Genomic DNA, 13873 nt, shown 5'->3' with positions numbered 1-13873 from the left:
AAACATTGATTTTAGATCACCCCAATTTCTGATACTATAAGGTCTAAAGACTATTTAACCAAGTTTTAGGTTTATCCTTCAATGACAAGGGGAATAGCTTCATGTGAAAAATCTCCAAAGGAGTGTTGGCTTCTCGAAAAATTGAAATGATGTCCTTAAGTTCCTTGATGTGAGAGTATGGTTTTCATTTTCCGTCCCCCTAAAAATGGGTAGTTGAGATACCACTTGAGGCCGAATGGTAACATGATCGTGATTTGGAGGTAGCATAAAACACGATGGTGTGCTCAACCTGAGAGGATTTAGAAACTCTTTCATAGTTCTTTGGTCCTGCATAGGTGGTCGTGGCCTGTTGTTATTGTTGTTGGATTCTTTAGTGTCCTCCATATTTGGTTGAGATTCCTTAGTTGTTCTTTGAAGTCTACCTGAAAAATCTCTTTCCCAACTAAGCATAAAATAGAAGAAAAATATATATGTAAAGAAAAAAAATTAAAAGAACTAAAACAAAGCAAATGCACTATATCCTAGTTATGACGGTTGCTAGTCCCCGACAACGGCGCCAATTTCTTGACCGAACTTCTCTATTGTACCAAAATACTTAACCTTTTTACGTAGCAACTCTGGTAAAGAAAAACTAGAGAAAGAGTCACTACGACTTTTATAGTACTCTAGGTATCCTCCTCAAGGACTGGCTTATGGAAATTGTCAATACTAAAATAAATAAATTACTTTCGTTTAAATCCTAAAGTGAAAAACAATATGAGAATAATGTGAAACTAAGTAAAAGAAATTAAATTAATAACAAAATAAATATTGATTTTAAATTCAATCGATTCAAGTTTGGGGTTTTCCACAATCCAACCTAGGGTATAGAAATTAGAGAAAACAAGGGTATTTTAAGTAATATGATCTTAGGGTTTTGGGATCCTTGGCCGCTCGCGATCAAGTGGAGTTCTATAACTCAAAATTGCATCTGAAACCTAATTTTCCATTTTTAAAACAGATTCCTAAAACCGTCAAATGAATGAGATTGATTACTAGTTTAAGATTTGGCTTTCTAACGTTTCCTACTCCTTATAGCTTTGTTTTGGGGAAAATAATGATAATGAAAACGAAGATAACTAATGATCAAGAATTACCAAGAATCACTAGTATCGGGTAATAACCTACTGTATCATTCCCTAAATGAACTCACAAGGATAGGATCCTTGGCCGCTTGTGATCAAGTTGAGTTCTATAACTCAAAATTGCATCCAAAACCTAATTTTCCCTTTTTAAAATAGATTCCTAAAACCATCAAATTAATGAGATTGATTACTAGTTTAAGATTTGGCTTTTTAGCCCTTCCTACTCCTTATAACTTTGTTTTGGGGCAAATAACGATAAGGAAGATGAAGATAACTAATGATAAAGAATTACCAAGAAATCACTAGTATTGGGTAATAACCTATCGTATCATTCCCTAAACGAACTCACAAGGATAGGATAAAAAAAATTGATAAATTGTCACCCAACCTATAATTAATCTCATTGTTATAATAATTTACCCATTATCCCTATAGGTTTCCTAACCCTTAGGTTTTCATGCTTCAAGCCCCAAGTTGGCTCTAAGCCTCTCATGGAGGTGATATCACATTCAAAATCCATAATAGGGTAAAAATCCATAATTTGAATAAAAAGAAACTAAAAACAATATATTTAATAAAGAAGAAAAAGAAAACAAACCAAAGTTCTCGTCTTCTTCCACCTTCAATGTCAAACTCTTTGGAAAAAGATCTAAGATCCCTAAAACCTAGAATTAAGAGAGTTTATATAATATCATCAATTACCTAATATGTGGCACACTCTTATTGGCCACTTATTACAAAATAATTTCCTAAAAATAATTTAAAGATAATGAAATGGTTATTTCTAGTTGTGTGGGGTCCACTTAGGGCAGATGAAGTGCCTTAGATGCAATTCTCGAGGTAAAGGAGGCAAAACATCAAAGTGGTAGTGGGTGAATTTGAAATTGGTGTCATTTTGAAGTGGATTTCAAATTCATAAGTTGGATTTCAAATTCATAAGTTGAATTTCGAAATCATTTTGAAATGACCTTTTAGCTTGGTGCAGTTGTCTTCAAATGGCCACAACTTCTTCATTTTAGCTTTGATTTGCACACTGTTTGAAGTGTTGAACTCTTAAATTCCCGATCTTCAAAAATATATATAGTATGTATAAAATGGACACCAGAAAATGCTCTAAATTTGTCCTCAAATTCAAAGTATATATTGCCATCAGATTTTTGAGTTCTGAATTTCCATGCAGCTGAATTTTGCTTAGTGCCACATTTTCCACATTTTCTTGCCTTCTTTCTTACTCCATAATGGTCATTTATCATCTTCTAAACTCATGATGTCCTCGTCTTACCTTTCATCATGGTCCATGAGTCTTGACTCACTTATTTCCTTATTTAGCCCTTTCTTGATCTTTCAAAATCTAAAGTGATTCAACATGCACCATTTTCTTCCTTTGAACTTGAAATAAGTCTCCAAAGTACAAATTAAACTCATGGCTAGGGCCTTAGCATCGATTTAGGTCAATTTGAGTGATTTGAATGTCCTTTGGTTCACAAATCATATCGAATATGTGCCATTAGATCACATATTTTGGCTCTAATCATTAAGCGTGCTTGGGCGAGAGATGGTTGACCTCCTGGGAAGTCCTCATATTGCACCCCTTTTTCCTTTTTCTGGACAAAATTTCTTTCATATATATATGGAATTTATTTGATTAATGTTCGTATTTCTTGGTTGGGTATTGTGCAAAGGTGAGAAGCAATTTTGAATGGGGTCCGGGGTTGGGGAGTTGGTGAGACCCATAGGGGGCTAGAGTCGTGCACTAGCTAGTGGTCAGGATCAGAGGGTGTTGCTAGGGGCGTGTGCGATGGGTGATAGGCGGGTCGTATAAGGGGCAAGAGGAGGTAGAAGGATGTCAGGGTGGAGGGTGGGATCGGTCAAAGGAAACGCCTGAAGGGGATTAGATCGAAATAACATGGTGGGTGCGTTCATACAAACACTAATGCACTGGATCCCATTAGAACTCCATAGTGAAGCTTGCTTGCATGAGAGTAGTACTAGGATGGGTGACCTCTTGGGAAGTCCTCATGTTACACCCCTTCTCCCTTTTTCTTACGAAATTTCTATGATTTATGTCTGCATTCGTTATGCCAATAGGTTTCGCCCTCCCCATTTCCATCCGCATCGACCGATCGATGATCCGATCCCCCAATTTTCGATTCGATCCCCCAATCATTAGATATCAACTGTCAAAATCGACCACCTTCAATTCTCCCCGTTTTCCCCCACGTGGAAGTTCTCCCCATTTTAGGGCAATCGGGGCAGACGCCAACATTTTTCGAACCCTGAGGCCCAAGTTATGGCTTAAAACGCCTTTTCTCCCTAGTCTTCCCATCCATTCATCGAAAGGATGTTCCGAGCCCACCATTGTAATCCTTGCTTCGAGACTCATGGTTTGAAAAAAAAATTGTCCCAAAACACTACCCGAAGGCCCTAGAAACCACTTGGTAAGCTCTCTCTTCCATGCTTCCCCCATCCACCCTTTAAAGTCACGATCAAACGCCAACCATGCACCAAAACACGAATCCAATCGTACAGATCTAAAGCAGGCGTCAATTTTAAGAGGGACATGCTGTCCAATTTGGACAAACATCCCTAGATACTCGCATAATAATACATCTGTCAAAACAAACTTTTCTCCTTATTTCCTTCTATCAAGCACGACAGAAGTTGTACCTCAGTCATACCACATAAGGGGATTAGGTCGCAATAACATGACGGGTGTGATCATACCAGCACTAATGCATCGGATCCCATCAGAACTTCGTAGTTAAGCTTGCTTGGGTGAGAGTAGTACTAGGATGGGTGACCTCCTGGGAAGTCCTCATGTTGCACCCCTTTTTCCTTTTTCTGGATGAAATTTCTTTCATATATATATAGAATTTATTTGATTTATGTTCGTATTTCCCGATTGAGTGTCGTGCAAAAGAGAGGAAGCAATTGCGAATGAAGTCCAGCGGCTAGGACCGAAGGGCGTCGATAGGGGCGTGTACGACGGGTAATAGGTGGGTAGTATAGTGGCGGGATGAGGTAGAAGGATGTTAGGGTAGAGGGTAGGATCAGTTGAAGGGAATGCTTGAAAGAGATCATATCGCAATTACATGGCGGGTGAGATCATACTAGCAGTGATGCACAGGATCCCATCAAAACTTCGTAGCTAAGCATGCTTTGGCGAGAGTAGTACTAGGATGGGCGACCTCTTAGGAAATTCTTGTGTTGCACAATTTCTCCTTTTTTCTGATGAAATTTCTATGATTTATGTTTACATTTTTTGTGCCAATATGCTTCGCCATTTTCTTTTCCATTCACACCGACCGATCGTCTATCTGATACCCCGATCGTTAGATATGAGCCGTCGAAATTGATCGTTGTCGTTCTTCCTCATTTTCTCCCATGTGAATGTTTTCCCCATTTTAGAACGATCGACATAAACGCCTGATTCGACTCATGGTAGCTTAGCTTTAAAGGCGTATCAACAAAATTTATACCTTAAATACTATTACTAAAGTAGCCAAACTACTATAGCATAGTGGTTCTAGGATCGTTCACTGGGAAGGGTTTTCGCAAACACTAGTGATATTCAAATTAGGAAAATAGGTGATTTTCTTATGGATGTTAGCTTTAAAAGAAGATGTAAATGTTTTAGAAAGATTTAAACTAATCTAAGCTAACATTAAAGATTAAAATGAAAGGGTGTAAAAACAAGTTTCTCAAAGATAGGATAGCTATGATCTGGCTCTTATGCAAATTGGAAATCTCAGGATAGGCTCCTCGTGTTGGGGTTGCAACTATGGTGATGCTTGCTTCCCGAACCGGTATGGATTTAGCAAATCAAGTTTTAATCCTTTAAAATGGCAAAACAGATGGTAGTGAATTTCATCAATGGTTATTCATCTTAGACTTCCTTTGAATGGCTCGTAAGAGATAACTAATGGTCTAAAGCCAAAAGCTTACCAAATATTGGCAACTCAAAGTCATTCAAGGTGATAAACTCACCTTTCAATGGTCATTGAAATTGGTTCTAACAAATTAATGCAAAACTTGGAATTGAAAACCTCACCTTCCAATAGCTCGTAGGAGATAACTAATGGATAGAAATCCAAAAGCTTATCAAGTATTGGCCGTTGAAAGTTGTCCAAAGGAAATAAAAACCAAACTTTGCATTAATGAACCATTAATGAAAAACGACTACCTTACCTTCCAGGTGCGAGAAATTTCCATGGGATTGCATCCAAGCCATCACATAACATCCATACTTTGAGAAACTAAAAGTTTTAGCCAATCATCCTCTGAGGAAAAGCCCTCATAGGCTGTTTGGCTACTAAGAAAATAGAAATGGGGAAGAACAGGAGAAGAGAAAAACAGAGCAAGGCTCTGTATATTCTATAATTGATATCTATTTTACATACTTCTATCTTTTTGTTATAGTGGATGCAAGGGAATATATATAGAGAAGTTTTTCCAACCTTCTGAGCTAAGAAATCTTATGGGTGGTGGATTAAAAGGAGAAGAATGGAAATTTATACAAAAATATCTGAAGAAAATATCTAAAAGAGTCGGTGCACAAATATCCCAGTTCGCATGTAGATTTCGTACGTTGCATGGTGACTTGTGAAAATCTCGCAAGTTGATTTCGCAACTTGGAATCCATTTTCGCACGTTGAGAACCAAGTTCGCAAGTTGCAAAATCACTTTCGCAAGTTGGGTTTTAATTTCGCACGTTGGAGTTCCAAATTCGCAAGTTGCGAATTTGTCCTTCAGCTGGATGCAGTTGTCTTGCGAAGGCCATATCTTCCTCATTTCAGCTCCAATTCGTACACGGTTTGAAGCGTTGGATTCTTGATTTTATGAGATTCGAAATGGTATATAGAATGTAGAAAATGGACTTCGGGAAGTGCTCCAAAAGTGTGAAAGAAGACTGCAGCTGCTGTCCTCTATTTTCTTTACTCTGTTTTCCTCTTCTCCATTGTTCTTTCCTTGCATACTTTGAACGACTTTGGCAAAGGGCTATGGAGCTCCAAAGCTTGGTTCTTCATGAATTTGAGCTTCCAAAAGCTTTGCCATGAACTATATACAACTCTCCAGCATTCTTGGATTGCTTTGGTGTAGCTAAAAGCTATCAAAAACACCAAAACTTAACACAATTTGATTAGAAACGATTGCAAGGGTCCTTAACATGTCAATTGAGTTAAAAGGTAATAATTATTACTCAAGAGTGTTTAAAAGAGTTAATTACAAGCTACAAAATAGCACTTTTTGAGTAGTAATCAACGCCAACCTTTTCGGAGCCTTGAGGCCCAAGTTATGGCTCCCTAGTCTCCCCATTCGTTTGTTGAAAGGATGATTCGAGCCCACAATTGCGATCCTCATGTAGAGACTCGCTGTTTGAAAAAAAAAAATTGTCCCAAAACTCTACCCGAAGGCCTTAGAAACCACCGGGCAAGCTCTCTCTTCCATGCTTCCCCCATCCACCCTTTAAAGTAACAATCAAACCCCAATCATACCACATAAGGGGATTAGGTCACAATAACTTGAGGGGTGTGATCATATCGGCATTAATGCATCGAATCCCATTAGAACTTTGCAGATAAGGTGCATGGGCGAGAGTAGTACTAATAATGGGTGACCTCCTAGGAAGTCCTCGTGTGGCACTCCTTTTTACCTTTTCTAGACGAAATTTCTTTCATATATATATATGGAATTTATTTGATTTATGTCCGTATTTCCTAGTTGGGTGTCGTATAAATGCGATGAAGCAATTCCAAATGGGGTCTGGGGTTGGGAAGTTGGTGGGACCCATAAGGGGGCGAGAGTCGTGCACTAGCTAGTAGTCAGAATCGGAGGGCGTCGATAGGGACGTGTGTGACGGGTTATAGGTGGGTCGTATGAAGAGCGGGAGGAGGTAGATGGATGTCACGACGAAGAGTGGGATCGGTCGAAGGGAACACTTTAAGGGGATTAGGTTGCAATAACATGGCAGGTGCAATCATACTATCACTAATGCACCAGAGCCCATCAGAACTCCGTAGTTATATGTGCTTTGGCGAGAGTAGTACTAGGATGGGTGACCTCCTGAGAAGTCCTCGTGTTACACCCCTTATCTCTTTTTCTGAAGAAATTTCTATGATTTATGTCTGCATTCGTCGTGCCAATAGGTTTTGCCCTTCCCATTTCTATCTGCACCGGCTGATCGCCGATCTAATCCCCCGATTGTTAGATATCAGTCATCGAAATTGACCATCATCGATCTTCCCCATTTTTTTCCACGTGAAAGTTCACCCATTTTAAGACGATCAGCGTAGACGCCAACCTTTTCTGAGCCCCGAGGCCCAAGTTATGGCTTAAAATGCCTTTCCTTCCTAGTCATCCCATTCTTTCGTCGAAAGGATGATCCAAGCCCACCATTGCGATCCTATCATCGAGACTCGCGGTTTGAAAAAAAAAAATTATCCCAAAACTCTACCCGAAGGCCCCAGAAACCACCCGACAAGCTCTCACTTCCACGCTTCCCCCATCCACCCTTTAAAGTCACGATTAAACCCCAATCCATGCACCAAAACGCGAATCCAACCGTACAGATTGAAAGAAGGTGTCAATTTTAAGAGGGGAACACTGTCTGATCTGGACGAACATCCCTAAATACTCGCATAATAATAAATATGTCAAAACTAACTTTTTCCCTTATTTCCTTTTAGCAAGCACACTAGAAGTTGCATCTCAATCATACCACATAAGGGGATTAGGTCGCAATAACATGATGGGTGTGATCATACCAGCCCTAATGCACCGGATCCCATCAGAACTTCACAGTTATGCTTGCTTGGTCGAGAGTGGTACTAGGATGGGTGACCTCCTGGGAAGTCCTTGTGTTGGACCGCTTTTTCCTTTTTCTGGACGGAATTTCTTTCATATATATATATATATATATATATATATATAGAATTTATTTGATTTATGTTCATATTTACCGGTTGGGTATCGTGCAAAGGCTTGGAAGAGATTCCAAATGGGGTCCGGGGTTGGGTAGTTGGTAGGACCCATAAGGGGGTGAGAGTCGTGCTTTGGATAGTGGTTAGGGTCGAAGGGCATTGACAGGTGATTACTACTCAAAAAGTGCTATTTGATAGCTTGTAATTAACTCTTTTAAACACTTTTGAGTAGTAGTTATCACCTTTTAACCCAATTAACATATTAAGGACCCTTGCAATCAATTCTAATCAAATTGTGTTAAGTTTTGGTGTTTTGATAGCTTTTTGATCACTAAAGAAATCCGAGATTGAGGAGAGTTCTTTGGAATCCATGGCAAAGATGTCCGGACAGGGCGTTCGGACACACCATCGGAGGACGGCGGAAAGTGGGCTGTGGCAGGCTGGCGGAATGACGTAGCAAGGCTTGCTCACTTTAGTCAATGATCTGGACAACATATCCGGATAGGATATGCTATCGTCCGGGGTGTGATGTTCACGAGTGTCGTGTGCTTCTCCCTGAGGGAGTCTGGATAGGGGAGCGCACCACATGTCCTCTTGGGGAATCCGGATGGAGTTGCTTCGGATAGCGATGCGCGCTCCGTGTCATCAGTGGGAGGGGTCCCTACACCTTGCACACGCAGACGGTCACCCTTTCAACGCGCGACATAGCTCATTCCACCCGGGGAAGAATTCTGTCCGGCCGAAGTTCCACCTTCTCTGAATATCTTACATCCGGAATTCTATCTGGCCGACGTTCCACCTTCTTCGGATATCTTACATCCAGAATTCTGTCCGGTAGAAGTTCCACCTTCTCCAGATATTTCACATTCGGTGCCTGACGCCGGATGGGAGAGGAGGACGTTTCAACTTCCCAGGTCAGACATGTCCGGATCCTGTGATAGCGCTTACCCGGAGAGCATTCACAGCCGACAATTCAGATTCCCCGAACAGCTTGGCTCGTCAGACACTCGCGATTCGCCTGATCCATTTCCACCCATAATAAAAAAGCAAACTTTGATAATACTGACGACCAAGTCTCCATTTTTGCACAGTGCAACGAAATTTCTCTTGAAGCTTCCCGATATTTCCAACCGACTTTTTGAGATATTTTGCTTTAGATATTTGATGTCTAAATCCCCAAACTCTCTTTGTAACCCACCTATCATAGGATTCCTTAGTCTTTAAGTAAGACCAAAGGGTGAATAACCTCTTATATATAGTTGTAATTTTCTTTAGAAAAGGAGGAATCAATCTCTCGGGAGCTTGTTCTTGTAGACAACCTTTTGTATAAGTAAGAAATATATCTACAGAGCACTTGCTCTGTTTTTCCTTCATATTTTTGTTTTCTCGTTCTTTTTCTTTCTAGCCAAACAAACTCTGAGGATTTTTCCTCAGAGGATGAGAGGCTAGGCTCTTCGTCTCTTGGAGTGAAGAAAGTCGGGTAAGTTTCCTCATGCATAAATTGGAAGTTTTGTTGTTTTAGTTTTTAATGAAGAGAAAGTGTGACCCGTTAATGGTTTTTATCTTTTTAGTTAACTTAAGACGCCTTTAAATCACCTGGGCTAACACTTGATAAGGAAAGTGATCTCCGTTCATTGAGATGCACTAGTTTATCTCTTGCAAGCCTTTGGAAGGTGGTTTGAAGGTAGGATTTTCTAGAATAGCCAACACTTGGTAAGCTTTTGGACTCTAAGGAGACATCCATTAGTTATCTCTTGCGAGCTTTTGACGGGTAATCCAAGGTTAAAGATCACCTTGAATGGCAAATGCTAGGTGAGAGGCACGAGCCATTGCAAGATGCATCAGTGATAGGGATTTAGTGTTTGAACCCATTAAGGGGAAGCATCTGTACCACACCGGTTAGAGAATTAACTATATGTTAATTCTCTAATACGAGGAAAAGAAACAAGTGACCGAAACTCCTTTTTTTTGTATGAGGAACCTAAGCCTAGTGATTTGAAACTCCAAGAAACACTTTTCTTTGTAAGTAAAATCAGTTACTATTTTTGGTTAGTTTAAAACCAAACCTTTTTCACTCAAACATCTTTATGTTTTTTTTTAAAGCTAACCTTGAAATGAAAAGGCACCAATTCATCTTTGAAGTAATATCAATTGCGAAGTGAAAACCCATCCCAGTGAACGACCCTAGAGCCACTATGCTATGCTAGCTAAGGCTATCCTAGTACATGGTGTAATAGGTTATAAATTTTGTTGATTACTCCTTCTGAGAACCACAATCAAGGGATACCAGCTGAGACACCAATTAGGAATGAATCAAGAGGGGTGTGTGCGACGGGTGATAGATGGGTTGTATGAGGGGCTGGAAGAGGTAGAAGGATGTCAACGCGGAGGGTGGGTGATTACTACTCAAAAAGTGCTATTTGATAGCCTTTAATTAATCCTTTTTAACACTTTTGAGTAGTAGTTTAGGCCTTTTAACTCAATTGGCATGTTAAGGATCCTTTAAAGCAATTTTGATCACTTTGTGTAAGTTTTGGTGTTTTTGTTAGTATTTTGATCACCAAAGCAAGTCAAGAATGAGGAGAGCTATGAGGAATCTTGGGCAAAGCTTAGAATTCAATTGCCAAGAGTGAATCCGGATTGCAAGGAGAAAAAGCAAAGAGAATCTGTCATGGAGCATATTCTTGATGACAGTCGTAGCAGCCACTTTTGGAGTACTTTCTGAAGTCCAAATGATGCAAGCTATATACCATTTCAAAGCTCAGGAAGTCAGCAATCCAATGCTTCAAACGGTGCATGATTCGGAGTTGAAACGAAGAAGTTGCAGCCATTACAAGTCAATCACTCTAAAGTGTTGCGGAATCAGCATTTTGTTGCGAGAATTTCGCAGCACTTTTGTACAGTAAGGTGTTTCTCCTTCTGACGATGCACGAACCATGCCGCGAGAAGGGAGCTGGAAACTTCAAGTTGGAAGCCAACTTCGCGGCCCTATGAAGACAGCTTGGTCTTGCGAAATAATTTCGCAGCCCTCTTGGGTGTCTGCGAAATTTCGCAGGCACCACTTTTCTCCTGCGAAATGGCTCCTGAAGCCTCCCGAAGCTTGCTACCGACATTGGGAGATATTTTCCATTAGATTTTTGTTGTCTAAATCCCAAAATACTCCTTGTAAACCACCAATTACATGATTCCTTAGTTTTTAAGTTAGTAAAAAGACCAAATATCTTTGTAAGAATTAGTTTTATATTAGTTTGATATAAATACCTCTCGGGAGCCTGTTCTCAGAGAGGAGTTCCTTCTGTAAACATTTGGTAAGGAAGTAAAGGTCTTTTCTTTCTACTGCCTTACCTTCTCACTTTGTATTTTCATTTTATTTCTAAGTTATGAATTCTCTGAGGAGTTTTCCCCAGAGAATGAGTAACTAAACCTCCAATTCCTTGGAGCTAAGGTTGCCGGGGAAGGTTCCAAGTGCAAGAATGCAAAGCTCTGTGGTTTTAGCTAATAATGAAGAGGAAGTGAAATCCTTTAGTGATTTCAATGTTTTTAGTTAACTTAAAACACCTTGGAGTCACCTAGGCCAACACTTGGTAAGGCAAGTGATTTCCAACCGTGGAAATGCACTAGTTTACCCCTTGCGAGCCTCTGGTAGGTGACTTCAAGGTAGGATTTTCCGGAATTACCAACACTTGGTAAGCTTTTGGACTCCTAGGAGACATCCATTAGTTATCTCTTGCGAGTTTGTGAAGGGAAGTCTAAGGTTAAAGATCACCTTGAATGGTAAGTGCTCGTGAGAGGCATGAACCATTGCAAGTTGCATCAGTGAGAGAATTAAAGTGAAATCTAATTGAAGGAGTCTCTGTACATCACCGGTTAGAGACTTGACTCTAAGTTGAATCTCTAATGCGAGGAAATGAACCATCTGACTGGAGCTATGTCTTTTGCATGAGGAACCACCCCAGTGAACCTAAATCTCCAAGGAATGCTTTTCTTCCTAAATTATTCCAAACTTCTGTTAAGTTAGTTAGTTTAAATCTCAACCTTTACCAATCAAAGTTTGTGTTTTATTTCTTAAACTAACCGTGAAATGAAACAAAACCAATTCACTTGGAATTGGTATCCTTGATTGCTTGCAAATCATTCCCAGTGAACGATCCTTAGAGCCACTATACTATAGTAGCTTTGTATTTGCTACCCTAGTGTATGGTGTTATAGGTATAAATTTTGTTGATCACTTCCTCAATCAAGGAGCACCAGCTGAACACAAATCAGCTGAGACACCAGTTGGGCATGAGTCAAATGGCGCCGTTGCCGGGGAATGAGTGTCAAGTTCATTGTGATACCATTTTTGAGCACTTGTGATTTTCATCACAAGTTGGTAAAGTTTCTTTCACTTTACTAATTTTCATTCTTTCTTTGTTTATTTACAATCTAAGTTTATTTTTTTAAATTTTAGTCTAGTTTAATTTTGTTGTTGTAGCCCTGTTTTTCTTGTTGTCCTCTGTTTTTATTTAAGTTGCAGCTGAATACTAGTTGTGTATGCCCAAGTGGATACGAGACAGTGGAGGAAGGCTTGTTAAGTGTGATACACCTCAGAAAGGAGAATTTGAAGTAATCTTGAATATCATGGAGGCTGCACCTGAAGATCAGCATAGTCACCAAGGTCGTCAAGACAATCTCAATGAATTCAGATCAATGAGGGACCGTATGCATCCACCTCGTATGAGTGCACCATCATGTATAGTGCCCCCTACAGAGCAGCTAGTGATCAGACCATATCTTGTTCCACTTCTACCAACTTTCCATGGGATGGAAAGTGAGAATCCGTATGCACACATCAAGGAATTTGAAGATGTTTGTAATACATTCCAAGAGGGAGGAGCTTCAATTGATTTGATGAGGCTTAAGTTATTTTCTTTTACTTTAAAGGATAAGGCCAAATTTTGGCTTAATTCTTTAAGGCCAAGGAGTATCCGCTCTTGGACTGATTTACAAGCTGAATTCCTCAAGAAATTTTTTCCTACTCATAGAACAAATGGCTTGAAAAGGCAAATTTCAAACTTCTCAGCTAAAGAGAATGAGAAATTCTATGAGTGTTGGGAAAGATACATGGAAGCTATAAATGCTTGTCCTCACCATGGCTTTGATACTTGGCTATTGGTGAGCTATTTTTATGATGGTATGTCCTCCTCAATGAAGCAACTCCTCGAGACAATGTGTGGAGGAGATTTCATGAGCAAAAATCCAGAGGAAGCTATGGATTTCTTGAGCTATGTAGCTGATGTTTCAAGGGGATGGGATGAACCAACCAAAGGAGAAGTGGGAAAGATGAAGTCTCAGTTGAATGCTTATAATGCAAAAGCTGGGATGTATAATTTGAAAGAAGATGATGACATGAAAGCAAAGTTGGCAGCTATGACAAGAAGATTGGAGGAGCTGGAGCTGAAAAGAATGCATGAAGTGCAAGCTGTTGCTGAAGCACCAGTGCAAGTGAAGCTGTGTCCCAATTGTCAATCATTTGAACATTTGGTGGAGGAGTGCCCTGCAATTTCAGCTGAAAGGGAAATGTATAGAGATCAAGCAAATGTTGTTGGACAATTCAGGCCCAATAACAATGCTCCTTATGGAAATACCTACAATTCAAGTTGGAGGAATCATCCAAATTTCTCATGGAAGGCCAGAGCAACTCAATACCAACAGCCGGATCCACCATCTCAGCAATCTTCAAGTATTGAACAAATAATAGCTAATCTCAGCAAGGTAGTGGGAGATTTTGTGGGAAAGCAAGAAGCCACCAATGCTCGAGTGGATCAAAGAATGGACAGAGTTGATCAA

At 39.9% G+C, this 13873-nt stretch overlaps 1 non-coding gene and 5 pseudogenes across 1 annotated transcript; all 6 read left to right on the top strand.

Moving 5' to 3' along the window:
* The first annotated feature begins 3035 nt into the window (after positions 1-3035).
* Positions 3036-3154, top strand: LOC132253004 (5S ribosomal RNA; annotated as a pseudogene).
* Positions 3155-3834: 680 nt separating this feature from the next.
* Positions 3835-3953, top strand: LOC132252968 (5S ribosomal RNA). The gene has a single exon (XR_009464778.1). It is a non-coding gene; the product is annotated as a 5S ribosomal RNA (ribosomal RNA).
* Positions 3954-4221: 268 nt separating this feature from the next.
* Positions 4222-4340, top strand: LOC132253011 (5S ribosomal RNA; annotated as a pseudogene).
* Positions 4341-6651: 2311 nt separating this feature from the next.
* Positions 6652-6770, top strand: LOC132253014 (5S ribosomal RNA; annotated as a pseudogene).
* Positions 6771-7093: 323 nt separating this feature from the next.
* LOC132252993 (5S ribosomal RNA) lies at positions 7094-7212 on the top strand (annotated as a pseudogene).
* Positions 7213-7874: 662 nt separating this feature from the next.
* Positions 7875-7993, top strand: LOC132253010 (5S ribosomal RNA; annotated as a pseudogene).
* Positions 7994-13873: the final 5880 nt, after the last annotated feature.

The sequence above is a fragment of the Vitis vinifera genome, chromosome 17, assembly GCF_030704535.1.
Source record: "Vitis vinifera cultivar Pinot Noir 40024 chromosome 17, ASM3070453v1".
Classification (NCBI taxonomy): domain Eukaryota; kingdom Viridiplantae; phylum Streptophyta; class Magnoliopsida; order Vitales; family Vitaceae; genus Vitis; species Vitis vinifera.
This window is presented reverse-complemented; position numbering and strand designations above follow the sequence as displayed.